The following is a 24,918-nucleotide window of genomic DNA, read 5'->3' as shown; positions in this document are numbered from 1 at the left end:
GGGTTAATTTTGTGGTGTGACCTTTAAACTACTAAATAGCAGCATATTTTTTTACATTTGAACATCTCCCGAATATAAATGTGCCGACACATTGTTTACTTTGAAAGTACAAAGTACTGTGGAGGTGGAAGGGAGAAGAATCGCAGTCACGCCTGATTCTGAGCTCAATTGGTGTTCTTTCATTCTACAATTTAGAGAACCCAATTATTTTTTTTCCAATTAAGGGGCAATTTAGCGCGGCCAATCCGCCTACCCTGCACATCTTTGGGTTGTGGGGGTGAAACCCACGCAGACTCGGAGAGAATGTGCACACTCCACACGGACAGTGATCCGGGGCCAGGATTCGAACCCGGGTCCTCGGCGCCGTTGCCAGCAGTGCCAACCACTGCGCCGCCATGCCGCCCCCCAACTGGCGTTCTTACAACAACAGCCCGCATTCCTGTAGCGCCACAAATGTGATCGAACAACTCAAAAGCATTTCACGGGAACGTTATCAGAGGCAAATTGAAACTGAGCCACTGAGCCCGGCGAATCATGCCCACATGTTCTGGTCGTGCCCGGCACTGGATGGGTTCTAGAGAGGTGTTGCGAGGACTATGTCCAAGGTGGTGAAAGTCCAGGTCAAGCCAAGCTGGGGGCCAGCAATATTCGGAGTAGCGGACGAGCCGGGAGTGCAGGAGGCGAAAGAGGCCGGTATCCTGGCCTTTGCGTCCCTAGTAGCCCGGCAGAGGATCTTGCTATTGTGGAAAGACGCGAAGCCCCCCAGTGTGGAAGCCTGGCTAAATGACATGGCAGGGTTCATCAAGCTGGAGGGGATAAAGTTTGCCTTGAGAGGGTCTGCGCAGGGGTTCTTCAACCGCGGTGGCAACCGTTCCTAGACTATCTCATGGAGCGTTAGATGGAGGTCGGTCAGCAGCAGCAGCAACCCAGGGAGGGGGGGAGGTGGGGAGGGGGCGTTTCTTTCGGGGGGGGGGGGGGGGGAGGTGGGGAGGGGGCGTTTCTTTCGGGGGGGGGGGTGGGTATAAGGGTGGGCCGGGAAAGGGGTTTTTCCTAGGGGCACTTGAGAAAGGAAAAACATAAACATATGGGAAAGTCAATATGTGCGGGAGGAACCCATTGTACAAGTTCTGTATTATGTTGGATTGATATGTTTATGTCTTGTTCTGTTGCTTCTCTTGTCTTTTTTGTTACGGGGGTGGAGGGGTTTGAATGGTTGAAAATTTTTGTTGAAAAATTCTGAATAAACATATTTTTTAAAAAAGGAACTGAGCCACTGGTAGAATGGCCCCCCTCACTTGCCATCTGTCGGCTGACTACATAGAACACAGAACATCGAACATTACAGCGCAGTACAGGCCCTTCGGCCCTCAATGTTGCGCCGACCTGTGAAACCACTCTAAAGCCCATCTGCAACGGGTTTTTCTAAAAAGAATAAAAGCAAAATTCTACGGTTGCTGGAAATCAGAAATAAGAACAGAAAATGCTGGATAGCCTCAGCGGATCTGTCAGCATCCGTGACGAGAGAGACAGACTTAACGTTCTGAGTCTGAATGACCCTTCTACAGGACGATCGTTCGGACTCGAAATGTTAACTCTTCTTTCCCGTATCACAGAAGCTGCCAGGCTGGCCGAATCTATCCGGCATCTTATGTTCTTTTTGTTTCTATGAAGAACTTGCTTACCAAGTCAGTTCTGACTGTAATGGACTCACTCAGGCAAGTTTTCTTGTACGTTTTCAAAAGGAAAGGAAATAGCATTTACTGCCCTATCTATAAAACAATAAAAATTTGCACCATGTTGACGATCATTGAGTTTCTTCTCAAGTTGCTCTCTGATTGTCTGCTAACTGATGGCTTTCAAAGGGTCTCTTCCCTTTAATGACACTCCAGTTTCTTATTTTTTAAATGTATTTGCTTCCAAACTTATTCAAATGGTTACAAAACATAAACAGTCCCCAACACACAACTATACAGTCTATACAAATCTTTTCCCATTTTCATCCCACCCGCGACAAACAACTCCTCAAACACTGCCATGAAACCCCCCGCCCTGCCTCACGGCCCTCCTCCGCTCAACCCCTCAATTCGTATCCAATCTTTTCCAAACGAAGAAATTCATGTAAGTCTCCCAGCCAGGCAGCCACCCACGGTGGCATTGCCGATCGCCATTCCAGTAAGAACTTTCAGCAGGCAGCCAGAGAGGCGCAGGCCGCAACGTCGGCCTTCCTCCCCACCATCAGCTCCGGCATCTCCGATAACCCAAGTGTCGTCACCAAAGGTGCGGGCCAACCTGCACCCCCATGATCCTCGTTAGCGCCGCGAACACTCCCGCCCAGAATCTCTCTAGCTTCTCGCAGCCTCAGAACATATGTGCATGGTTTGCCGGGCCCCCGCCCACACTCCTCGCACTCGTCTGCCACTCCCTGGAAGAATCAGCTCACTCTTGCCCGAATCATATGCACCCTGAGCGGGATTCTCCGACCCCCGGCCGGGTCGGGGAATTGCCGGCGGGGGGGGGGGGGGGGGCGCGATTCACGCCACGCTGCTCCGACGCCAGTCTGCCAATTCTCCGGTGACCGGAGAATCAGTGCCATTGCCGCCGGCGCAATCGGCGTGGCGGCGGTCGTGGGCTGCTCTACGCGGCCCTCCCTGGCGATTCACCGCGCGCGATGGGGCGAGTGGCCGCCGAGATAGGCCGAGTCCCGCCGGCGCCGTTCACGTGTGGTCCTACCCGGCGGGACCTCGACGTTTATGTTGCGGGGGGGGGGGTGGCCTTGTGGAGGAGGGGGGATCTGACCCTGGGTGGGGGGGGGGCCTCCACCTTGGCCTGGCCCGCGATCGGAGCCTACCGATCAGCAGGCCGGCTACTCCTAGTGGGGGCCTATGTTCCTCCGCGTCGGGCCCCTGTAGCTCTCCGGCATGTTGCGTCGGGACCGCGCGGGGAAGGCAACTCGCGTGCATGCGCGAGTTCGCACCAGTCGTAGCGCGCATACACAGACCCGCGGGGCCCGTTTGACGCCAGTATCGGCAACTGGAGTTGCGTGAGTCGCTCTAGTGCCATGCTGGCCCCCTGTAGGGTGCAGGATCGCTGATCCGGGGGGCCTGTTGACACTGTCGTAAAACGCGATGGTGGTTACGACGGCGTCAACACTTAGCCTCAGAGAATCCCGCCCATATCACAACACTCCAGTTTCTTTTGTTTCTTCAGGCACAGCTTTTGATGTCTCTTGCAAGTCTAGCCAACTTCTTCTCAGGTGTGTCAATGGCTCTTTCTCTCATCCTTTGTCAGCCGGCTAACTTTTGCCCTCAGTATCTTTGTCAGTTTCCTCTTATACTTTATTCCTCAGAACAATGAAGCCCAAATATGCCCAGGGCGGAACATTGTCCCTCCCACCCTCTTATCAAGCAAGCCACTGCCTGATCCCCTAAATTTGTGAAGGATACAGGGTAAATCATGTTAAATTGAGTTGAATAATGGCTGAATTGCAACCTAACTCCATTTATCTATCTTTGCCGCATATTTCTTAATAACTTTGGGGAACAAAAATTTATCAATCTCTGACTTTAAACGAATGATTGATCTAGCAACCTTTGCAGAAATAATTTCCAAATTTTCATCACACTTTGTATGAAGAAATGTTTCCTAACGTCTCTTTTGAAATGCCTTTGAGCTCTAATCTTTAGACTCATTCTTCCTAATCCTGAACTCCCCCAAGAAACAGAAATAATTTATCCCAATCTGATCTGTCAGTTCCCCATAACATTTTGAAAACTTTGATAAAGTCACCCTTTAACCTGTTAAATTCCAGACAATACGACCCTAGTTTGTGTAACCTCTCCTCGTAAATTAACCCTTGGAGTTCTGGTTTGATTTGAGGAAATCTACACTCTCCCCAAGGCTGGTGCATCCTTTGGAAGGTGCGATGTCCAGAGCTGCTTACAATAACTCCAGGTCATTTGGTGCACAGGCCTTTCCTCACCTGTGTCTCTAAGTCTCATACACACCACCTTTTCTTGGATTGATTGATTCTATTAGGATCTATGATCCTCTGAGCTTTCTTCATTTATGCCTCCTGTGTATCCATTGGAGTTTAGAGAGGTGATCCTATTGAAACATATAAGAGCCTGAGGGGACTTAGCAGGCTGGATGTTGAAAGGATGTTTCCCCAAGTGGGAGAGGCTGGAACTCAAGGGACACAGGTTAAAAATAAGGGATCTCTCATTTAAGTTGGAGATTCGTTTTCCCTCAGAGGGTCGTGAACCTTTGGAACTGTCTTCCCCAGAGAGCAGTGGAGGCAGTGGATCGTCAAAGCATTTCTAAGGCAGAGGTAGATGGATCCTTGACGAACGAGGGAGTCAGAGGCGTTGAGGGTAGACAGAATGGCAGAGTTGAGGCTACAATCAGGTCCTACTGAATGGCGGAGCTGGTCCGAGAGGCCAAATGGCCCACGGCCACTAATTTGCATGTTCGTAAAAAAGAATATTGTTGAATCTTATCAATTGGAAACAGATGGTTAAATATTCCACCGGTCACAGTGGCTCATCTGACATTGGACACTTTGGTGGATCATCTGTCACTGCCTTGGACACCTCCAACAACTGATAGGGAGTGAATGTGTGTGAGAGCGAGAAAGAGAGCGTTGATGGGATTGAATTCAAAAATTATCACAGCATTTTGTAGTCCATTGTGCCTCTGGCAGCGTCCTATTATAGAATTAAACCCTCTGCCAGGAAGTGAGGGAAAAGGACGATATCACGCAAGGGGCATTGTGATTACATTCATCATTCCTGCTGGAAGTAATACGACAGACAGTAATGCAGTGATTGAATTGTAGCTGGCAACCAGGCTAGCAGACAGTGCCATCCCTACCCCCTGACATTATACAAGGTCAGTACATGGCTGCTGATGAATGGGCTGCCGTTGCCAGTTAAATGTTGATGATAATGAAGCTCTTAATGTCTGGGCAAAGAGGCACTCATGCCGTATCCTGTTCTGAGACTTTCCCTTTGTTGGTCGGCTGGTTTGGCACAGGGCTAAAGAGCTGGCTTTTAAAGCAGGCCAAGGCAGGCCAGCAGCGCGGGTTCAATTCCCGTACCAGCCTCCCCGAACGGGCGCCGGAATGTGGCGACTAGGGGCTTTTCACACTAACGTCATTTGAAGCCTACTTGTGACAATAAGCGATTTTCATTTTCATTTTTCATTTCATTTGTAAATCTCTCTGAATATCCAAACAGATATTTCAAAAGGTTGTCAAAATAGAAATGCTGACAATTCTGTTTCTTTTTAATCTGTGTGTGTGAGTGTAGTGTGTGTATGCATTTACCTATGTGTGTGTGAATGTGTGGAAGTATATTTGTATGTATGTGTATCTGTGTGTGTATCTCTGTATTTGTGTGAGAGTACCTGTGTGTGTGAGTGTACATTAATGTGTGTGTATCTGTGTGCGATTGTGTCTTAATATGTAAGTGTAACTGTGTCAGAGTGTATCTTTGTGTGTGAATGTGTCTGTGTGCGTGTATCTGTGTATGTCTGCGTGTGTGAATTTGTGGAAGTATCTGTGTATGTGTGTGTTTCAGTGCATTTGTGTGTATGTGTGTATCTGTTTGTGTGTTTTTGTGTGTTTGTGTGTGTTTCCACATGTGTGTGTATCTGTGGATGTGTGTATTTCTGTGTGTGTATATCTGTATGTGTGTGTATATGTGTGTGTGTATCTGTATGTGTGTGTGTATCTGTGTGTGATTGTATCTGAATGTGCGAGTGCATCTGTGTCAGAGTGTGTCTTATGGACGTTTCTGGTGTGTATGTGTGTATCTGTGTGTGTATCCATGTGTATGTGTGTGTGTGAATGTATCTGTGAGTGTATATGTGTGTTTATGTGTATATCTGTGTGCGTATTTGTGTGTATGTGTGTGTGCCCACGTGCACATTGGTGTGTTTCTGTGAGTGTATCTGTGTGTGCATGAGAGTGTATTTGTGTCTATCTGTGTGTATGTGAATGTATTTGTGTGGTTATGTGTGTATCTGTGTGTGTGTATCTGTGTGGATATATTTGTGTGTGAGAGGATGTATCTGTGTATGTGGGGGGGGGGGGCATGCACATTGGTGTGTTTCTGTGAGTGTATCTGTGTGTGTGTTTGAGTGTATCTGTGTGTGTATGTGTATATCTGTGTGTGTGTGCTTCTGTGTGTGTATCCATGTCTGCGTGTATCTGTGCATGTGTATATCTGTGTGTGAGTGTATCAGTGTGTGTGTATAGCTGTGTGCGATTGTGTCTGAATGTGAGTATCTGTGTCAGAGTGTATCTGTGTGTGTGCATCTATGTGTCTTATCAATATACCTGTGTGTAAGTGTGTGGTGTGTATCTTTGTGTGAGTGTACCTGTGTGTGTATGTATGTGCTTATGTGTGTATTTGTGTGCGAGTATATCTGTGTGTGTATCTGTGTATGTTAATGTTTCTGTGTCTGTGTGCATATTTGTGTTTGCGAGTGTGTCTGTATGTATCTGTGTGTATGTATCTGTGTTTGTGTGAGTGTATCTGTGTATATATATGTGTATGTATCTGTGTATCTGCTTTTGCATGTACCCATGTATTAGTATGTGTTTGTGGGTATCTGTGTGTTTCTTTGTGTGTGTCAATATATTTGTGTCTGCACTTCTGTGTGAGTGTTTATAGCAGCGTGTGTGTGCGAGTGTATCTGTGTATGTGACTGTATCTGTGTTTGTGATGGTGTCTATGTGTATTTGTGTGTGTGTCTGAGTGTATATGGCTGTGTGAATGTATCTGCATGTATCTGTGTGTGTGTTTGTATGTTTGTAACTGTGTGTACATATGTGCATATCTGTGTGCATCTATGCGAGTGTATCTGTCTGTGTGTATCTGGGTATCTGTCTATTTGTGTGAATGTATCTGTATACGTGAGTGTATGTGAATGTGTCTGTGTATATCTATCTGTGTGTGTATCTTTGTGTGTGTATCTGTGTGTGTATATATGAGTTTATATGTATGTACATATTTGTGTATCTTTGTGGTTCGCACTGGGACTGCGGCGCTGAGGACCCGGGTTCGAATCCCGCCCCCGGGTCACTGTCCGTGTGGAGTTTGCACATTCTCCCCGTGTTTGCGTGGGGCTCACCCCCACAACCCAAAGATGTGCAGGTTAGGTGGATTGGCCACACTAAATTGCATCTTAATAGGGAAAAAAATAATTGTGTACTCTAAATTTTGGGGAGAAAAGTGAGTGCATGTGTATATGTGCATCTGTGTACGTGAGTGTGTGTGCGTTTCTGTGTGCATGTATGTGTGTGTGAGATTGTGAGTGTATCTGTGTGTGTGAGATTGTGAATGTATCTGTGTGTGTGAGATTGTGAGTGTATCTGTGTGTGAGATTGTGAGTGTATCTGTGTGTGTGAGACATTGTGAGTGTATCTGTGTGTGTGAGATTGTGAGTGTATCTGTGTGTGTGACGTTGTGAGTGTATCTGTGTGTGAGATTGTGAGTGTATCTGTGTGTGTGAGATTGTGACTGTATCTGTGTGTGTGAGATTGTGAGTGTATATGCGTGTGTGAGATTGTGTGTGTATCTGTGTGTGTGAGATTGTGTGTGTGATTGTGAGTGTATCTGTGTGTGACGTTGTGAGTGTATCTGTGTGTGTGAGATTGTGAGTGTATCTGTGTGTGAGATTGTGAGTGTATCTGTGTGTGTGATTGTGAGTGTATCTGTGTGAGATTGTGTGTGTATCTGTGTGTGAGATTGTGAGTGTATCTGTGTGTGTGAGATTGTGAGTGTATCTGTGTGTGTGAGATTGTGAGTGTATCTGTGTGTGTGAGATTCTGAGTGTATCTGTGTGTGTGACATTGTGAGTGTATCTGTGTGTGTGACATTGTGAGTGTATCTGTGTGTGTGAGATTGTAAGTGTATCTGTGTGTGTGAGATTGTGAGTGTATCTGTGTGTGTGAGATTGTGAGTGTATCTGTGTGTGAGATTGTGAGTGTATCTGTGTGTGTGAGATTGTGAGTGTATCTGTGTGTGAGATTGTGAGTGTATCTGTGTGTGTGACATTGTGAGTGTATCTGTGTGTGTGAGATTGTGTGTGTATCTGTGTGTGTGAGATTGTGAGTGTATCTGTGTGTGTGAGATTGTGAGTGTATCTGTGTGTGAGATTGTGTGTGTATTGGTGTGTGTGAGATTGTGTGTGTATCTGTGTGTGAGATTGTGAGTGTATCTGTGTGTGTGACGTTGTGAGTGTATCTGTGTGTGTGTGAGATTGTGAGTGTATCTGTGTGAGATTGTGAGTGTATCTGTGTGTTTGATTGTGAGTGTATCTGTGTGTGTGACGTTGTGAGAATCTTTGTGTGAGATTGTGAGTGTATCTGTGTGTGTGATTGTGAGTGTATCTGTGTGAGATTGTGTGTGTATCTGTGTGTGTGACGTTGTGAGTGTATCTGTGTGTGTGACATTGCGAGTGTATCTGTGTGTGTGTGAGATTATGTGTGTATCTGTGGGAGTGTATCTGTGTGTGTGATTGTGAGTGTATCTGTGTGTGAGATTGTGAGTGTATCTGTGTGTGTGAGATTGTGAGTGTATCTGTGTGTGAGATTGTGAGTGTATCTGTGTGTGAGATTGTGAGTGTATCTGTGTGTGTGAGATTGTGTGTGTATCGGTGTGTGTGAGATTGTGTGTGTATCTGTGTGTGATTGTGAGTGTATCTGTGTGTGTGATTGTGAGTGTATCTGTGTGTGTGACGTTGTGAGTGTATCTGTGTGTGTGACATTGTGAGTGTATCTGTGTGTGATTGTGAGTGTATCTGTGTCTGTGATTCTGAGTGTATCTGTGTCTGTGATTGTGAGTGTATCTGTGTGTGTGGCGTTGTGAGTGTATCCGTGTGTGTGACATTGTGAGTGTATCTGTGTGTGTGTGAGATTGTGAGTGTATCTGTGTGAGATTGTGAGTGTATCTGTGTGTGTGACGTTGTGAGTGTATCTGTGTGTGTGAGATTGTGAGTGTATCTGTGTGTGAGATTGTGAGTGTATCTGCGTGTGTGAGTTTGTGTGTGTATCTGTGTGTGTGAGATTGTGTGTGTGATTGTGAGTGTATCTGTGTGTGATGTTGTGACTGTATCTGTGTGTGTGAGATTGTGAGTGTATCTGTGTGTGAGATTGTGAGTGTATCTGTGTGAGATTATGAGTGTATCTGTGTGAGATTGTGAATGTATCTGTGTCAGATTGTGAGTGTATCTGTGTGTGTGACATTGTGAGTGTATCTGTGTGTGTGAGATTGTGAGTGTATCTGTGTGTGTGAGATTGTGAGTGTATCTGTGTGTGTGACATTGTGAGTGTATCTGTGTGTGTGAGATTGTGAGTATGTGTGTGTGTATTTATGTATAAAACTTATCTGGTCCATTTGAATGGCGATATTTCAATCTTTGGGTGATCCTTGCCTAGCCTATGTGCTCCTACATCAGGCACTATACGGGTGATGGACCCCTTTCCCCTACTTCGCACTATTCCTGAACCTTAACAATAATAATCGTTATTGGTGTCACAAGTGGGCTTACATTAACAGTGCAATGAAGTTCCTGTGAAAATCTGGTAAGCCTCAGGGGAGATCTCCCACCCCCAGCTCCCTCCCCCCAGCAAAACATTCTGGTTCTGTGACCCTTGGCTGTCACGAAGTAAAGCTGAATTGGTTGTTACAGCCTTTTGGGTTCAATCCCCGGGGGGGACGGAATCAGGACCGGACGGAGCTCATATTAAAAGGAGTCCAGACTTTTCATCCCACTTCAGCGCCCTTAAACCACTCCCAGGTCTTGTAGACTGCAAGGCTGCTCACCAAAGGGTTAACACTGGGGCTTTGGAGAGTCCAGAGGAAGGGGGGGGGGAGCAGGGAGAGTGAGTTGGGGGGGATCAGCCCGTCTCTCTGCTGCTCTCTCTACTTCAGCACCTCCAGATGTAATTGCTTCAGCCAAGAGGGGGACGGGGAGGGGGTGGAGGATTCACTTTGATGTTGACTAAACAGCAAACAGGACAAATGGACGGTTCGCTCCTGACATTCCCCAGTCCTCCCGCACAAGGTAGGTGCAGATTGTTTGTCCTTTAACACCTCACGCCGGGTCCTGAAGGTTTCATTCAAAACGTGCAGTGCCAGGTCATCAATTCGGGACTGGAAATTTCCCGTTAAATCCATGCTCAGAATTGACTAAGATGTGCAAATAAATGCACACTTCAGACATGGTGCTCGCTTCCAAGCGTGTAACCCTTTGCATTCTAAAATGTTCTATAGTATCTCGAACTAATCTACATTCAAACTATATTTTAAAAAGCAGCAGTCATTAAAATCTGTGTTGTCTGACAGAGCCACGGGGTGTATAAACTGGGACTCTCAGGAGCATTACAGCCAGTCCCATCTAATCACCTTTAAATACTCTAAACGGGAGCATGTTATTTATATTACACGTGTATCCTTTTTTTTTCACCCTTTAGGTAAAATTTGGTTTGCAACACGCAGATTTGTTTTTTTTTAATGCGTTTGTCCTGCCTAGGCTAACAATTTGACATTTTAAATTGTTGCTATTTAATTTTGCCAAGGTGGATGGGAAACCACTGGTTACTGTCCACTTGCGGTCACTTCTGTGTTTAATCTATTCCCCCCCCTGGAATAGATTTCAAGCAGTGACTGCCCCGTTGCCTGGGTTGTGGGGGACAGTCATGTCAGATGGGACACTGGTTTTATATCTGGGGTTAATGAAGGAGTGGGTGATGGCAGCAGGGGGCTGAACTGTCATTCCTAGTTGAAAAAGAAAAGACTTGCATTGATGTAGCGCCTCCCCGTGACTCGCAGCCAATGAAATGCTTTTGACGTGTGCTCACTGTTGTCATGGAGTAACTGCGGCAGCCAATTTGCGCAGAGCAGGATCCTTCACACACCACTGTGGGTAATGCGCGGGTTGGCGCGGTGCCCATTTGGCGCCGGGGAGGGAGGCTGGAGCGGCGTGAACCGCTCCAGCGCCGTGCTGTGGGGGACAGAATCGGTTATCCCCGTGCCCGTTTCGAGCCGTCGGCAATGGTTACAGGTGAACGGTAAAACCTTGTGATGTTATATCAGTCGGTGGGATGTTGCGGACTCTGACCCACGGAGATTATTAGTCAGAGTGAGCAACAGCCTGACTCCACCGTTCACACGTGAAACTGCCACTCGATTCGAGAGCTGCCTGCCCTTAATTCTGGGAACATACCTCTTCATTCACCTTAGGAAGGAGCAGTGCGCCGAAAGCTAGTGATTTGAAACAAACCTGTTGGACTTTAACCTGGTGTAAGACTTCTTACTGTGCGGGCATCTCCACATCCTAATTCTGGAATCAGGGAGGGGTTTAATTTGGGGAGATTGGATACACACATTAACCAGTTAAACGCCAGGCAGATTTGTGTTACAGGATGCCGAATTGAAACGGTGTCACTTTTTTGCTGAACATGTTGGAATGCAACATTCTGACGAAACAGCACCTTCTGGGTTTAATGTGTAAAAGGCGCTAAGCCCAATTGCCTGGCGAATGGAGGCTTCCATGGCTGCTGACCTACGCACAGTAATTTTCAAAGTCCTTTTTGAAGATATTTATGGTGTAATTACGTGGAGCGTCTGAGGTTTTGTGTGGAGGTTATATTCAGGTCACAAGGTGTCAGCATAACTGCCGGTCAGTTGAGCTTCGGTTTCACGTGCATTGTGAGGAGGCTGCAACTTGCCTCCTTATTGAAAGAGGCTGAGACAATTTTCCCACAGTCACGTTTAGATTTGACGGTGGCGTGACTTGGCGATTGTTTATCTGTGTGGCACCAGGCATGTGACACAGCAGGAGTGACACAGCCAAATAGTGTTCAGCAATCAGAGAACGATTGAGAGTGGGACAGACTAAAATATACCAGTCATGACACAGACTAAAATATACCAGCCACTGCACAGACTAAAATATACCAGCCACGACACAGACTAAAATATACCAGCCACAGCACAGACTAAAATATACCAGCCACAATACAGACTAAAATATACCAGTCATGACGCAGACTAAAATATACCAGCCACTGCACAGACTAAAATGTACCAGCCACGACACAGACTAAAATATACCAGTCATGACACAGACTAAAATATACCAGCCACTGCACAGACTAAAATATACCAGCCTCTACACAGACTAAAATATACCAGCCACAACACAGACTAAAATATACCAGCCGCTACACAGACTTAAATATACCAGTCATGACACAGACTAAAATATACCAGCCACAGCACAGACTAAAATATACCAGCCTCTACACAGACTAAAATATACCAGCCACAACACAGACTAAAATATACCAGATGCTACACAGACTAAAATATACCAGCCACGACACAGACTAAAATATACCAGCCACAACACAGACTAAAATATACCAGCCACAATACAGACTAAAATATACCAGCCGCTACACAGACTAAAATATACCAGCCTCTACACAGATTAAAATATACCAGCCACAACACAGACTAAAATATACCAGCCACTGCACAGACTAAAATATACCAGCCTCTACACAGACTAAAATATCCCAGCCACAACACAGACTAAAATATACCAGCCGCTACACAGACTAAAATATACCAGCCGCTACACAGACTAAAATATACCAGCCATTACACAGACTAAAACATACCAGCCACTACACAGACTAAAATATACCAGCCACAACACAGACTAAAATATACCAGCCACAATACAGACTAAAATATACCAGCCGCTAGACAGACTAAAATATACCAGCAATTACACAGACTAAAATATACCAGCCACTACACAGACTAAAATATTCCAGCCACGACACATACTAAAATATACTAGCCACTACACAGACTAAAATATACCAGCCACAACACAGACTAAAATGTACCAGCCGCTACACAGACTAAAATATACCAGCCGCGGCACAGACTAAAATATACCAGCCACAACACAGACTAAAATATACCAGCCACTACACAGACTAAAATATACCAGCCACTACACAGACTAAAATATACCAGCCGCTACACAGACTAAAATATACCAGCCGCGGCACAGACTAAAATATACCAGCTGCTACACAGACTAAAATATACCAGCCACGACACAGATTAAAATATATAAAATATGCCAGCCACGACGCAGACTAAAATATACCAGCCACGACGCAGACTAAAATATACCAGCCACGACACAGACTAAAATATACCAGCCACGACAAAGACTAAAATATACCAGCCACTACACAGATTAAAATATACCAGCCACGACACAGACTAAAATATACCAGCCACGACAAAGACTAAAATATACCAGCCATTACACAGACTAAAATATACCAGCCGCTACACAGACTAAATTATACCAGCCATTACACAGACTAAAATATACCAGCCATTACAGAGGCTAAAATATACCAGCCACTACACAGACTAAAATATACCAGCCATGACACAGGCTAAAATATACCAGCCACAACACAGATTAAAATATACCAGCGACTACACAGACTAAAATATACCAGCCACTACACAGACTAAAATATTCCAGCCACGACACAGACTAAAATATACCAGCCACTACACAGACTAAAATATACCAGCCACAACACAGACTAAAATGTACCAGCCACTACACAGACTAAAATATACCAGCCGCTACACAGACTAAAATATACCAGCCGCGGCACAGACTAAAATATACCAGCTGCTACACAGACTAAAATATACCAGCCGCTACACAGACTAAAATTTACCAGCCGCTACACAGACTAAAATATACCAGCCGCTACACAGACTAAAATATACCAGCCGCTACACAGACTAAAATATACCAGCCGCGGCACAGACTAAAATATACCAGCCACGACACAGAGTAAAATATACCAGCCACGACACAGACTAAAATATACCAGCCACGACACAGAGTAAAATATACCAGCCACTGCACAGACTAAAATATACCAGCCACGACACAGAGTAAAATATACCAGCCACTGCACAGACTAAAATATTCCAGCCACAACACAGGCTAAAATATACCTGCAACGACAAAGAGTAATATATACCAGCCACGACACAGATTAAAATATACCAGTCACGACACAGACTAAAATATACCAGCCACGACACAGAGTAAAATATACCAGCCACAACACAGAGTAAAATATACCAGCCACGGCACAGACTAAAATATACCAGCCGCTACACAGACTAAAATATACCAGCCACGACACAGACTAAAATATACCAGCCACGACACAGATTAAAATATATAAAATATGCCAGCCACGACGCAGACTAAAATATACCAGCCACTACACAGATTAAAATATACCAGCCACGACACAGGCTAAAATATACCAGCCACGACACAGAGTAAAATATACCAGCCACTGCACAGACTAAAATATACCAGCTACGACACAGAGTAAAATATACCAGCCACTGCACAGACTAAAATATACCAGCCACAACACAGGCTAAAATATACCTGCAACGACACAGAGTAAAATATACCAGCCACGACACAGATTAAAATATACCAGTCATGACACAGACTAAAATATGCCAGCCACGACACAGAGTAAAATATACCAGCCATGACACAGAGTAAAATATACCAGCCACGGCACAGACTAAAATATACCAGCTGCTACACAGACTAAAATATACCAGCCGCTACACAGACTAAAATTTACCAGCCGCTACACAGACTAAAATATACCAGCCGCTACACAGACTAAAATATACCAGCCGCTACACAGACTAAAATATACCAGCCGCGGCACAGACTAAAATATACCAGCCACGACACAGAGTAAAATATACCAGCCACGACACAGACTAAAATATACCAGCCACGACACAGAGTAAAATATACCAGCCACTGCACAGACTAAAATATACCAGCCACGACACAGAGTAAAATATACCAGCCACTGCACAGACTAAAATATTCCAGCCACAACACAGGCTAAAATATACCTGCAACGACAAAGAGTAATATATACCAGCCACGACACAGATTAAAATATACCAGTCACGACACAGACTAAAATATACCAGCCACGACACAGAGTAAAATATACCAGCCACAACACAGAGTAAAATATACCAGCCACGGCACAGACTAAAATATACCAGCCGCTACACAGACTAAAATATACCAGCCACGACACAGACTAAAATATACCAGCCACGACACAGATTAAAATATATAAAATATGCCAGCCACGACGCAGACTAAAATATACCAGCCACTACACAGATTAAAATATACCAGCCACGACACAGGCTAAAATATACCAGCCACGACACAGAGTAAAATATACCAGCCACTGCACAGACTAAAATATACCAGCTACGACACAGAGTAAAATATACCAGCCACTGCACAGACTAAAATATACCAGCCACAACACAGGCTAAAATATACCTGCAACGACACAGAGTAAAATATACCAGCCACGACACAGATTAAAATATACCAGTCATGACACAGACTAAAATATGCCAGCCACGACACAGAGTAAAATATACCAGCCATGACACAGAGTAAAATATACCAGCCACGGCACAGACTAAAATATACCAGCCGCTACACAGACTAAAATATACCAGCCACGACACAGACTAAAATATACCAGCCACGACACAGATTAAAATATATAAAATATGCCAGCCACGACGCAGACTAAAATATACCAGCCACTACACAGATTAAAATATACCAGCCACGACACAGACTAAAATATACCAGCCACGACAAAGACTAAAATATACCAGCCACTACACAGATTAAAATATACCAGCCACGACACAGACTAAAATATACCAGCCACGACAAAGACTAAAATATACCAGCCACTACACAGATTAAAATATACCAGCCACGACAAAGACTAAAATATACCAGCCATTACACAGACTAAAATATACCAGCCGCTACACAGACTAAATCATACCAGCCATTACACAGACTAAAATATACCAGCCATTACACAGGCTAAAATATACCAGCCACTACACAGACTAAAATATACCAGCCATGACACAGGCTAAAATATACCAGCCACAACACAGATTAAAATATACCAGCGACTACACAGACTAAAATATACCAGCCACGACACAGGCTAAAATATACCAGCCGCTACACAGACTAAAATATACCAGCCGCTACACAGACTAAAATATACCAGCGACTACACAGACTAAAATATACCAGCCATTACACAGACTAAAATATACCAGCCGCTACACAGACTAAAATATACCAGCGACTACACAGACTAAAATATACCAGCCACGACACAGACTAAAATATACCAGCCGCTACACAGACTAAAATATACCAGCCGCTACACAGACTAAAACATACCAGCCATTACACAGACTAAAATATACCAGCCGCTACACAGACTAAAATATACCAGCCACGACAAAGACTAAAATATACCAGCCACTACACAGATTAAAATATACCAGCCACGACAAAGACTAAAATATACCAGCCATTACACAGACTAAAATATACCAGCCGCTACACAGACTAAATCATACCAGCCATTACACAGACTAAAATATACCAGCCATTACACAGGCTAAAATATACCAGCCACTACACAGACTAAAATATACCAGCCATGACACAGGCTAAAATATACCAGCCACAACACAGATTAAAATATACCAGCGACTACACAGACTAAAATATACCAGCCACGACACAGGCTAAAATATACCAGCCGCTACACAGACTAAAATATACCAGCCGCTACACAGACTAAAATATACCAGCGACTACACAGACTAAAATATACCAGCCATTACACAGACTAAAATATACCAGCCGCTACACAGACTAAAATATACCAGCGACTACACAGACTAAAATATACCAGCCACGACACAGACTAAAATATACCAGCCGCTACACAGGCTAAAATATACCAGCCGCTACACAGACTAAAATATACCAGCCGCTACACAGACTAAAATATACCAGCTGCTACACAGACTAAAATATACCAGCCATTACACAGACTAAAATATACCAGCCATTACACAGGCTAAAATATACCAGCCACAACACAGATTAAAATATACCAGCCACGACACAGACTAAAATATACCAGCCATGACACAGACTAAAATATACCAGCCATGACACAGGCTAAAATATACCAGCCAGAACACAGATTAAAATATGCCAGCCACGGCACAGACTAAAATATACCAGCCAGAACACAGATTAAAATATGCCAGCCATGGCACAGACTAAAATATACTGTTCGAAAGAGCCAGCATTCAATCAATGGGCTGATTGGCCCTCTTCTGTGCTGTACTATTCTATGATTCCATATGAATGCAATGTTGGTGCTCCATGTGTTTAAATATATGTAGGTGGCGCAGTGGCAGAGCGGTTAGCACTATTGTTTCACGGCGCCGTGGATCTGGGTTCGACCCCGGCCCCGGGTCACTATCCGTGTGGAGTTTGCACATTCTTCCTGTGTCTGCGTGGGTCTCAACCCCCACAAAACCAAAAAGATGTGCAGGGTAGGTGGACTGACCACGCTAAAGTGTCCCCTTAATTGGAAAAAAATGTATATGTAAACCTGGGAATGTATCCCATAATTGAACTCTCGTTGCCTGGGGTGATCAACACTGCTGGTGGCTTTTAGCGGAGCATAAAATTAATGAGAGCTTCTCATTGTGTGTGTTTAAATGGAGTCAAATTGATCAGGAGTAAGCTGTTGTCAATTGGTTTACTGCACATGTAAAATATAACCAAAATAGGAAGAGCACAGAGCCTATAATAAAATCTCAGGAGCATCCATTGTGTCGTAAAGCATCTCTTAGCTCCTCGGCTCCATGGTAAATGATCTCCCGTTCCTCCAGTCCTTCATCCCAGGCACCAATCTCAGACATTTACTCTGTACCTTCCTCAAGGTCTTTACTGTGGTGATATGCATCACTGTGTACACAAAAGGTTAATGTACATACACTACACCTAGCTGGACACTAGAGGGAACACCAGAGACATGACACACAGACAGTCAACCAATAGGTCAGTAAGATAGGACACGACCAATGGGCATTCAAGATACACACAGAGGTGACACCACCGCAGGAGGGCATTACACCGACCCATATAAAAAGGACACAACACACATGATCTTCCTCTTTCCAGTGGAGACACTCAGTGAGTACAGACACAGGGTTGATTGAACATCACACCCACCACGTGGATTGTAGCAGACTGGTTCGTCAGTCTGAGTAGCTACAGAAGGATTAACAGTAGCGTCAAATCCAAGTAGGGGAATCGTTAACAGTAATAAATGTGTTGAAGCTATCTACATTGTAAAGTGCCAAAAATGCGCTCGGAAAAATCAGTATCGTCTTCAGATCTGTCCAAGGCTGTTTTTGAAAGCAACCCTTTGTTAACTTCCTTTTTGTGTTTGCATCCCGAGGACAGCCACTCGCCTTGAGCTCCCATATCTAGATGAGCTTTGCAAGGGCAGAGAATATGAAATGAAATCCCTCTGGAGCCTCTCAGTTGAAACTTTCTTTTTCTATTTAAAAAAAAAACATTTTTATTGGGCATTTTGGTATACATGACAAAAATATAAACAAGAGCAGAACAATGAGAATTTTGCAAGGGAGCACCTAGGCAGTACCTTTAAAGTTATTTACATCGAGATTGGTTTGAATTATTTACATGGATTTTTCAGTCTCTTTCCATTCTTTTGTCCATTCCTCGCAGCGTTTTATGTGGTCATTGTGGGCCTCTGTGTACCCCCCTTCCCCCCAGCTGGTTCTCCACTCTCTTTTCTCCCCCCCCTAGTCCACATTCTTGTTGCCCGTGCCCTCCCCACCCCTCCCCTGTGGCCCCTGGCTCTCCTCTTGGGTTTCGTTGTACTTTCCTATCTTCCCGGACCACCCCTCCCGCCCCCCCCCCCCCCCTTGCCCCCCCCCCCCCACCCTCTTCTTCCCTTCTGTGGCGTGACAACTCTCCTCTTGTCCTTGGCTATCTAGTTTCTGGCCACAAACAAGTCCTGGCACAGCTGAGTGACCGGCTCCCACGTTCTGTGGGTGCCCTCTTCCGACCCCCGGATGTCGAATTTAATTTGGAGAAAATCCGACGGGTCGGACAGCCGGTCTGCAGCTTTAGGCGGTGTTGCTGACCGCCAGCCGAGCAGGATTCTCCGGCGGGCGATCATGGCAGCGAAGGCAAGGGCGTCGGCCCTCCTCCCCATGAAGGGATAGTTGAAACTTTTTGGGTCATTTTCACAAAGCTCGCAGTGATTGACGGCATAATTTAGACACAAGCAATAAATGATTTTTGTCAGCACCTCTATCTTCACAGGGTAGTGATCACTCATTGCGGCTAAAGAGCCAAACCGGATTCCTTCGCCCATCTGCGCAGGAGCTGTGTGCTACGTCGCCATGTCCCACAGTGGGGCTCAAACCCGCAGCTTTCTGACTCGGACCAGGCCTGATTTTAACCCACTCAAAACCCACACACTTACACAGAGCTAAAAGTGGGCCAAGCGATGCTATTAGCAGAGCCCGCTGAGCAAACTATAGTGTGGCCTAATGGTGGGACAGCTCTGTGTGTTTGTCTGCTGGACGGGGGGGAAAAGCCTGAGAGTAAGTGTCAACAAGCTGATAGATTCCTTGCGTTGCCTTATCCCACACAACAGCCTCAAACAGAACTGCGGATGAGTCATGTGCCTTGTTTCCCAGTTGCTTTGTACAAACACAGCCCAGTGACTTGACCCCATTTTTCATAAGTGCCCATGAGCGCCTAATGCTGATAGCTCTTTCGAAGCTCGCAGGAGGAATTGTGCAGCTTGAACTGAAGGATCATTTAGATCCGAAACGGCAACTCTGTTTCTCTCCACAGACGCTGCCAGACCGAGTTTAGCCAGCATTTTCTGTTTTTAATCTCCGAGTACTTGTGTGTTCCGCTAAAAGCCACCTGCAGTGACGTTTGCCACAGACAGTGAGTTAAAGTATGGGATGCATTCCCAGGCTTATGTATAACTAAACACACGGAGCACCAACAACGACCTGCATTTAGCTAGAATCATAGAACAGCACAGCTCAGAAGGGGGCCGTTCGGCCCATCAATACTATTCTGGCTCTTTCGAACAGCAATCCAATTAGTTGCTCTTTTTCCATAATTCCTGCAATTCTTTCCTATTCAGGGGGGAGAACGGAGCTAACCTTTGGAATCCGGATTATTCTTTGTCAAAGTCAGAGGGAACTGGAAATAGGATGAGATTTCTACTGTTGGGGAGGGGTGGGGGGACTGTGGGACTGGATAAAGGGCCAGCGATAGGTGGAGACTGACAAAGATGTCGTGGACAAAAAGACAAAGGGGATGTAAATGGTGGTGCTCATTGTGGTAAACCACTGTTGTACTTATATTAGAGGATGTACAGTAGAACCTGCACTAGAGGTTGGCCTGTGGCCCTGCCTGCTGGCTCCGCCCAGGAGGCGGGGTATAAATATGCGTGTCCTCCAGCTTACAGCCATTTCGCCAGCTGCTGTGGGAGGCCACACATCTGGGGCGCAATTCTCCGACCCCCCACCGGGTCGGAGAATCGCCGGGGGCTGGCGTGAATCCCGCCCCCTCCGTGTCCCGAATTCTCCGCCACTGGAGATTCGGCGGGGGCAGGAATCGCGCCACGCCGGGCGGCGGAAATCGCGCCAGTCGGCGGGCCCACCCCTGGTGATTCTCCGGTCCGTGATGGGCCGAAGTCCTGCCGCTGTCAACCCACGCCAGCCGGCGTGGATTGAACCACCTTTTGAACAGCGGGACAAGGTGGCACAGGCGGGCCCCGGGGTCCTGGTGCGATATGGCCCCGGGGGTGCCCCCACGGTGGCCTGGCCCGCGATCGGGGCCCACCGATCCCCGGGCGGGCCTGTGCCATGGGGGCACTCTTTTCCTTCCACCTTCACCATGGTCTTCACTATGGCGGAGGCGGAAGAGACCCCCTCCACTGCGCATGCGCGGGGATGCCGTCGCATGGCCAAGTCATTTCCACGCCTGCTGGCCTTTCCCGCCAGCCGGCGGGGCGGAAATGACTCCGGCGCGGGCCTAGCCCCTCAAGGTGAGGAGAATTTAGGGTGGCGCGATGCCGGACTGATTCGCGCCGTTTTTGGCGCCGGTCAGCGGACATCGCGCCGATTGCGGAGAATCCCGCCCCTGATACTGATAAAGCCTCAGTTTGGATTCAACTTTCGTCTTTAATCAAATTGATCGTGCCTTAATTTATTGGTATCAGTTTCTAAGGATGGACCTTCGTATTAAACCAGATCGCCTGCAGCTGGATCCGCACTCAGGCAATGCCAGAAAGGACTTCCAGCACTGGTTAGCTTGCTTTGAAGCGTATATCAACGCGGCTCCAACCCCTGTTCCGGAGGCTCAGAAGATCCAGATCTTATATTCCAGGCTGAGCTCCAAAGTCTTCCCGCTGATCCAGGATGCGCCAAACTATGCCGAAGCCGTGACTCGACTCAAGGACAATTACGAGCAAAACACAGACATGCTCTTCGCCAGGCACGCGCTCGCAACTTTACTTTGTAAAGCCTGCGGGAAGAAGGGCCACTTCGCCGCGGTGTGCCTGGCCCGCTCAGTGGCCGCGATCGCCCCCACCCCCCAAGTCACAAACAATGGGTGTCGCCATCTTCTCCTCCCCCCCCCCCCCAGACCGCGTGCGATCAGTTGGTCAGGTTATGCGGGCGAGACTGGTCGAATGACATGGAGGCGAGCCTTGGTTGGTCATCGGGTAATGGGCCAGCCATTGAGTTCAGATCTTGAAACGCCGATGGTGTCCATGTGCTGAGGGGTAGACAAGATGGCAGCGCCCGGAGATCTTGGGGCTTACAAAATGGCGGCGCCCATGGAACGCACGTTGCGGGGGTGGAGCAAGATGGCGGCACCCATGAAACGCACGTGTTGCGCGGAGGGGAAGATGACAGCGCCCACTGATCGTACATGATCTGGGGGGGGGGAGGAGCTGACCGCGCCGGCACCAATGACGCCGATTCTCCGCTCACCTATCCACGGAGAATCGCGTCCCGGCGTCGGGGCGGCGCGGCGCGATTCGTGCCAGCCGCGGAGATTCTCCGGCCCGGCCCCGGGCTGAGGGGATCCCACCCACTATGTCCATCGGACTGTCAAACGGTTGGAAGTGGCATCAGTCAACTTTTGCTTTTACAATGCTCCTCTTACGCAGGAAGACACCTGTTTTTTTATGTTACGAAGGCAAAGCCACGTGTTACGGGAAAAATGGAGAAGAAGGTCAGTGTGGGAGCACTAAAGCCGCAGTGAAGAGAATGCTTTCATGGATTTTGGAAGGTCAGTGGTTGGGAAATTGAATGGTTAGGCGCATAGTTCATTTTGCTCTGTAGTTACGCAAGGAAAAGTTTATGTTTGTGTAAAGTAGGATTGGAGGATTACCAGAAATGTCCTGGAGTTCCATGAATGAAAGGCTAATCTCCTTGCTGTGAGCAAATCCCAGATAATATCAGTTTATGAAGACATTGGAGATGGACAAAACAAAAACGCTGTTTGATTGATAGCCGAGAGCCATCCAGTTAGGTAAAGGTGAGTCTGTTGGCTTTCCAATTGGCTGTGGGGAGATGATGCACCTGATGGTGACCAATGGGAAGATTATGGGTTCAGGGAATGGGATGTGGGGATAGGTGAGGGGTGCTAAAACCATCAGGAATACATCGGCTGTCGACCCTAAAATGGTGATCACCGGCGCATGTGTGGTCAACGGGACCTCATAGGGAACCAAATGATGGGAGCCTGGAACACGAAGATAGGAACTGGAGTAAACCATTTGTTCCTTCAAATCTGCTCCGCCATTCAATAAGATCAGGGTTGACCTTCTACCTCAACTCTACTTACCCATGATTCCTTAATTCCCAAATATTTGTCAACCTCTGTCTTGAATATGCTCAATAACTGAGCACCCATAGATATTTGGGAAAGGGAATTTCTCCTCATCTCAGTCCTAAATGCCGAATGCCTTATACCGTGACCCCCTTGCTCTTGAGTTCTCCAGCCATGCGGAAATGTTTTCCAGCATCTGCCTTGTCAAACCCCCTTAAGAATTTTATATGTTTCAATTAGCCCAGCTTTCATTCTTCAGAATACTTGATCCCTCCTCACAGGAAAATGCATTCATCCTAAGGTCCCAGTTGAGTGGACCTTTGTTGCAGTTCCTTTGTGGCAGGTATGTCTTTCCTTAGCCACAAAGCCCCGATTTTCCGAGCAGCGGCAGGGTTGATTGGATTGTCGCTTCACTCAGAAATGCCCCAGTCGGGGGCAGTCATGCCGGGAGGGTAGGTGGGTGGTCAGGAGACGTAGTACGATCAGGGAGGTAGTTGGATGGTTGGGAGGGTAGTCGGGTTGGAAGGGGCAAGGGGGAGCGGTTGGTGGGTGATTAGGTGAGTGAATGGGTGAGTGGGTGAGTGGGCAGGAGAATGTGTGGGTGTGTGGGTAGCTGGGTGAGTGGGCAGTGGGTGTGTGGGTAGGTGGGTGAGTGGGTAGGTGGGTGAATGGGTAAGTGGATGAAAGGGTGGCCAGATGGGTGTGTGAGTAGGTGGGTGAGTGGATAGGTGGGTGAGTGGGTAAGTGGTTGAAAAGGTGGCTAGGTGGGAAAGTGGGCAAGCGGGTGTGGGTAGGCAAGGGAGGGGCTAGGTGAGGGAGTGGCTAGGTGGATTGGCGGGTGGGTGAGTGGGTAGGTGGATGTGGGTAGGCGAGGGAGTGACTAGGTGACGAGTGGGTAGGTGGGTGGGTGAGGGAAGGTGGGTGGGTGAGTGGGTAGGTGGGTAGGTCCAGAGACCCAAAGATTTGGCCCCAGAACTACACACAGTGCTCCAGATGTGTCCTCCCCATTGTCCTGTATAAATGTGGTGAGTGAACTTGGAGGAGTGCCGAGGAGGACACAAATCTCAGTGCATCTGGAAGTAATCCAGATAATATTATTATTAAATTATTAAATTAGATAGCATTATTAAAATACTCTTTACGTGCAGCACTCTCACGCAAGATATTGTTATAATTTAAATGTGGGGTCGATGATTACCAACCCATTTGAAAAGGGAATCTTTGAATAAAAAGATTTGAGAGTCACTGGAATATGGGTGGGATTTTATCAGCGTTCCCGCTGCCGGGATCTTCCAGCCCTTTCAACGGCTCACCAAATGTTCCGGCTCCACTCTTCACCACAATGTGGCTGTAAAATTCCGCCCCTGGAATGTGTTACCGGACATGGCTGCTGAAACTGATCAGAGCAAAGCTACAGAAACACTCGAAGAGAAAGGTTTTACGGAAATTCGAAGACGGGGGCAGGCCATTCGGCCCATCTGGATTGCGCTGGTGTTTATGCTCCACACAAGCCACTCCCCGCCCCTCTTCAGCTCACCCAATCAGCCCGTGCGTCGGCTGTCGTTCGGTCGCTCGCACTCTTGTCTCCTGCTCAGAAGGTTGTCGATACGGGTCTGAACTCCTGGGACCTGAGCACAAAAATCACACTTCGGTGCAGTGCCGAGGGAGTGCGGCACAGTCACAGGTACCGCCTTTCGAATGGGATGTTGAACTGTGGCTCTATCTGTCCTCGGAGGTGAACGTGAGAGGTCCCAGGGGCAGTATTCACAGCTGAACAGGTGATTCATCTCTGGTGCCCAGGCCAATATCTCTCTCTCAGCCAACATCACAAAGGCAGATGATCTGGCCCTGTGTGTGGGTGCTGGCTGTGCACAACTTGGCGACTGTGTTTCCTACATTTCAACAGTGACTGCACTTAAAGTGCTTTATTGGCTGTAAGACGCTTGTTGTCCGGTGGTTGTG

The 24,918-nt window shown here is 46.8% G+C and overlaps 1 long non-coding RNA gene across 1 annotated transcript in view; it reads left to right on the top strand.

The window, feature by feature from the left end:
• The first annotated feature begins 9,914 nt into the window (after window positions 1-9,914).
• The window catches only part of LOC140399281 (uncharacterized), a 48,679-nt gene continuing 33,675 nt past the window's right edge, over window positions 9,915-24,918 (top strand). The window contains exon 1 of the long non-coding RNA XR_011937671.1: window positions 9,915-10,071. This is a non-coding gene — a long non-coding RNA (uncharacterized lncRNA). The remainder of the gene's footprint in view (window positions 10,072-24,918) is intronic.

This window comes from Scyliorhinus torazame, chromosome 22 (genome assembly GCF_047496885.1).
Source record: "Scyliorhinus torazame isolate Kashiwa2021f chromosome 22, sScyTor2.1, whole genome shotgun sequence".
Lineage (NCBI taxonomy): Eukaryota > Metazoa > Chordata > Chondrichthyes > Carcharhiniformes > Scyliorhinidae > Scyliorhinus > Scyliorhinus torazame.
Note: the sequence above shows the minus strand (reverse complement) of the source record. Positions and strands in the feature narration are given on the sequence as shown.